We start from the raw sequence: 5,282 nt of genomic DNA, 5'->3' as shown, positions 1-5,282 counted from the left end.
TCGAGGCGGGTGCCTCCCCCGTATACAGGCCGATTTTCATGCATTTCGAACCGTGGGAAGTGGTCCAAAAGGGAATGGGGGTGGACGTGTCTGCTCATACCGACTTTGAGACTTGTAAGCCGGGTAGCTCAGCCGGGTTTGATCCTGCGGTTCTGCCGACGGTCTCGCCTTCGAGGGGGGAGCCTCCCCCGTGTTCAGTCCGATTTCCATGCATTTCCAACCGTGGGAAGTTGCCCAAAAGGGGATGGGAGTGAATGTGACTGCTCAACCCGACTTTGGCGCTTCCGAGCCGGTTAGCACAGCCGGGTTTGACCCGGCGGTTCTGCCGACAGTCTCCTCTTCGAGGCGGGTGCCTCCCCCGTGTACAGGCCGATTTCCGTGCATTTCGAACCGTGGGAAGTGGTCCAAACGTCGATGGGAGTGAATGTGACTGCTCAACCCGACTTTGGCGCTTCCGAGCCGGGTAGCTCAGCCGGGTTTGACCCGGCGGTTCTGCCGACGGTCTCGTCTTCGAGGCGGGTGCCTCCCCCGTGTACAGGCCGATTTTCATGCATTTGGAACCGTGGGAAGTGGTCCAAAAGGGAATGGGGGTGGACGTGACTGCTCATACCGACTTTGAGACTTGTAAGCCGGGTAGCTCAGCCGGGTTTGACCCGGCGGTTCTGCCGACGGTCTCGCCTTCGAGGGGGGAGCCTCCCCCGTGTTCAGTCCGATTTTCGTGCATTTCCCACGGTGGGAAATGGTATCTTTCATTACGGGGACAAGGGTCTGAAGCGGTGAAGTCAGTAACCGGCATAGTTAAGGAAAGGGTTCGAATTTTCTCAACAGTACGAAAAAAGTGAGCAGGGAAGCTAGAGAAGGTGTCAGTGAGTCCCAAACGAGTGAACCGCAAAACTTAGGGAAATGCCCGAAAGCGTTTTAAAGGGTGAAATCGGGAACGAGGAAATGATGGGAAAGTGCCTGAAAGTGCTAAATGAGTAAACAGAAAAACGAAGAAAAATGTTTGAAAAGAAGAAGTGAGTAACCAGGAAAACTTAGAAAAATGTTCAAAACGAAGAAATCAGTAACCAGGAAAACTTAGAAAAATGATCAAAAAGAAGAAATGAGTAACCAGGAAAACTTAGAAAAATGTTTAAAAAGAAGAAATCAGTAACCAGGAAAACTTAGGAAAATGTTTAAAAAGAAGAAATCAGTAACCAGAAAAACTGCGAAAAATGTTTAAAAAGAAGAAATGAGTAACCAGAAAAACTTAGAAAAATGTTTAAAAAGAAGAAATCAGTAACCAGGAAAACTTAGAAAAATGTTTAAAAAGAAGAAATCAGTAACCAGGAAAACTTAGAAAAATGTTATAAAAGAAGAAGTGAGTAACCAGAAAAACTTAGAAAAATGTTTAAAAAGAAGAAATCAGTAACCAGAAAAACTGCGAAAAATGTTTAAAAAGAAGAAATCAGTAACCAGAAAAACTTAGAAAAATGTTTAAAAAGAAGAAATTAGTAACCAGAAAAACTTAGAAAAATGTTTAAAAAGAAGAAATCAGTAACCAGAAAAACTGCGAAAAATGTTTAAAAAGAAGAAATCAGTAACCAGGAAAACTTAGAAAAATGTTTAAAAAGAAGAAATCAGTAACCAGAAAAACTTAGAAAAATGTTTAAAAAGAAGAAATCAGTAACCAGAAAAACGGCGAAAAATGTTTAAAAAGAAGAAATCAGTAACCAGAAAAACTTAGAAAAATGTTTAAAAAGAAGAAGTGAGTAACCAGAAAAACTTAGAAAAATGTTTAAAAAGAAGAAATGAGTAACCAGAAAAACTTAGAAAAATGTTTAAAAAGAAGAAATCAGTAACCAGAAAAACTTAGAAAAATGTTTAAAAAGAAGAAATGAGTAACCAGAAAAACTTAGAAAAATGCTTAAAAAGAAGAAATCAGTAACCAGAAAAACGGCGAAAAATGTTTAAAAAGAAGAAATCAGTAACCAGAAAAACTGCGAAAAATGTTTAAAAAGAAGAAATCAGTAACCAGGAAAACTTAGAAAAATGTTTAAAAAGAAGAAATGAGTAACCAGGAAAACTTAGAAAAATGTTTAAAAAGAAGAAATGAGTAACCAGGAAAACTTAGAAAAATGTTTAAAAAGAAGAAATCAGTAACCAGAAAAACTTAGAAAAATGTTTAAAAAGAAGAAATCAGTAACCAGAAAAACTTAGAAAAATGTTTAAAAAGAAGAAATGAGTAACCAGAAAAACTTAGAAAAATGTTTAAAAAGAAGAAATCAGTAACCAGAAAAACGGCGAAAAATGTTTAAAAAGAAGAAATCAGTAACCAGAAAAACTTAGAAAAATGTTTAAAAAGAAGAAGTGAGTAACCAGAAAAACTTAGAAAAATGTTTAAAAAGAAGAAATGAGTAACCAGAAAAACTTAGAAAAATGTTTAAAAAGAAGAAATCAGTAACCAGAAAAACTTAGAAAAATGTTTAAAAAGAAGAAATGAGTAACCAGAAAAACTTAGAAAAATGTTTAAAAAGAAGAAATCAGTAACCAGGAAAACTTGGAAAAAAACACTTAGAAAAATTTTCAGCAAAGTGTGAAAAATATTCTAAGTGTCAGCGGAGGAAAATGCTGCAGCATCGGGAAAGATTCGCAAACTTACACCGAACATGTGCTCCGAAGTGCCGGAGGAATTGGGTGAATTGAGCCCGGCAAATGGCCAGCTGTCGTTTTGTGCCTGCAGCCCGAAAACTTTAACTTTGTCTGTCGCGGAAGTCCGGACCGAGAAAAATCCAAACGGTTTTGACCGGACCGAGTTCCAGACCGATGCAGTCAAATTTGGAATTCAGACCCATTCAGTGCCACTTGTAGTTTTTCCGCAGTGAGGTTGGCGGGGTACCCGGAGATATATGGGAACACGATTTTTAGAACAAAATGGCGGCGCGGGACCGTTCTGAAAGGCATCCGAAAAACGGTTCCACGGGCATAGCACTTTAATGACAGGTATGAGTGCATGCCGGAGAGCTCTTGGAAGTCGAATTTTTGACACTTTGTCAATTTTTTGACAGATTTGACAAACTCTTTCTGTCTGTTCTAAGAGTCAGTCAGAGACTTGTGCGGCGGTCTTTTGACACTATTGGAGGGCGGGCAAACCCCACGTTGACTCCGGCCGTCCCTCCACAGGCGCTCGTGTCCAAAATGAAGGCGAGAGACGCGAGTGGCCTGGTTCCCTTGGGTGTTGCCAAGAAGGCTGCGGGCTGACCGTTGCCTGAGCACTCCCTAAAGCCTCTTGTGATGAGAGCAGACCTCGCCTGCCGCACGACCGGCTCTGGGAGTCGTTGGGCCGCTATTTGTGAATAGTCTGGTCCTCCTCTGCCACCCGGACAAGCGCGATGGCTCTGCCGCCCTGCGGTGCTCGTCACCCAGGTTTGGGGAACACGATACTCGTAACAAAAATAAAAGGCGGCTCGGGACCTGCAGGCGAAAGGGGTCCCGTGGTGCTAAGCACGTCGACTTCGGGTCTCGGTGCAAGCCGGAGAGCTCACGGAAGTCTAAAGTTTTCGGCACGTGGTCGAATCTTTTCAAAGGCTTACCCGGCTCTTTCCGTCCATTCTGAGAGTAAGTCAGAGGCCGGTGCGGAGGTCTCTTGACAATCGGAGGGGGTGGTGGCCCTCCGCAGGCGCTCGTGTCGAAAATGAAGGCGAGAGACGCGAGTGGCCTGGTTCCCCTGGGTGTTGCCAGGAAGGCTGCGGGCTGACCCTTGCCTGAGCACTCCCTAAAGCCTCTTGTGATGAGAGCAGACCTCGCGCGCCGCACGACCGGCTCTGGGAGTCGTTGGGCCGCTATCTGTGAATAGTCTGGTCCTCCTCTGCCACCCGGCCAAGTGCGATGGCTCTGCCGCCCTGCGGTGCTCGTCACGCAGGTATGGGGCACACGATGCTCGTAACAGCAAATAAAGGCGGCTCGGGACCTGCAGGCGAAAGGGGTCCCGTGGTGCTTCGCACGTCGACTTCGGGTCTCGGTGCAAGCCGGAGAGCTCACGGAAGTCTAAAGTTTTCGGCACGTGGTCGAATCTTTTGAAAGGCTTACCCGGCTCTTTCCGTCCATTCTGAGAGTCAGTCAGAGGCCGGTGCGGCGGTCTATTGACGACCGGAGGCTCCCATGGGTGTTGCGATGAGGGTGGAGGGCACAGAACCTTGCCTTAGCACTCCCTAATAAAGCCTCTTGTGAAGAGAGCAGACCTCGCGCGCCGCACGACCGGCTCTGGGAGTCGTTGGGCCGCTATCTGTGAATAGTCGGGTCCTCCTCTGCCACCCGGCCAAGTGCGATGGCTCTGCCGCCCTGCGGTGCTTGTCACGCAGGTATGGGGCACACGATGCTCGTAACAGCAAATAAAGGCGGCTCGGGACCTGCAGGCGAAAGGGGTCCCGTGGTGCTTAGCACGTCGACTTCGTGTCTCGGTGCAAGCCGGAGAGCTCACGGAAGTCTAAAGTTTTCGGCACGTGGTCGAATCTTTTGAAAGGCTTACCCGGCTCTTTCCGTCCATTCTGAGAGTCAGTCAGAGGCCGGTGCGGCGGTCTATTGACGACCGGAGGCTCCCATGGGTGTTGCGATGAGGGTGGAGGGCACAGAACCTTGCCTTAGCACTCCCTAATAAAGCCTCTTGTGAAGAGAGCAGACCTCGCGCGCCGCACGACCGGCTCTGGGAGTCGTTGGGCCGCTATCTGTGAATAGTCTGGTCCTCCTCTGCCACCCGGCTAAGTGCGATGGCTCTGCCGCCCTGCGGTGCTTGTCACGCAGGTATGGGGCACACGATGCTCGTAACAGCAAATAAAGGCGGCTCGGGACCTGCAGGCGAAAGGGGTCCCGTGGTGCTTAGCACGTCGACTTCGGGTCTCGGTGCAAGCCGGAGAGCTCACGGAAGTCTAAAGTTTTCGGCACGTGGTCGAATCTTTTGAAAGGCTTACCCGGCTCTTTCCGTCCATTCTGAGAGTCAGTCAGAGGCCGGTGCGGCGGTCTATTGACGACCGGAGGCTCCCATGGGTGTTGCGATGAGGGTGGAGGGCACAGAACCTTGCCTTAGCACTCCCTAATAAAGCCTCTTGTGAAGAGAGCAGACCTCGCGCGCCGCACGACCGGCTCTGGGAGTCGTTGGGCCGCTATCTGTGAATAGTCGGGTCCTCCTCTGCCACCCGGCCAAGTGCGATGGCTCTGCCGCCCTGCGGTGCTTGTCACGCAGGTATGGGGCACACGATGCTCGTAACAGCAAATAAAGGCGGCTCGGGACCTGCAGGCGAAAGGGG

This window comes from Chiloscyllium punctatum, unplaced genomic scaffold (genome assembly GCF_047496795.1).
Source record: "Chiloscyllium punctatum isolate Juve2018m unplaced genomic scaffold, sChiPun1.3 scaffold_247, whole genome shotgun sequence".
NCBI lineage: Eukaryota > Metazoa > Chordata > Chondrichthyes > Orectolobiformes > Hemiscylliidae > Chiloscyllium > Chiloscyllium punctatum.
This window is presented reverse-complemented; position numbering follows the sequence as displayed.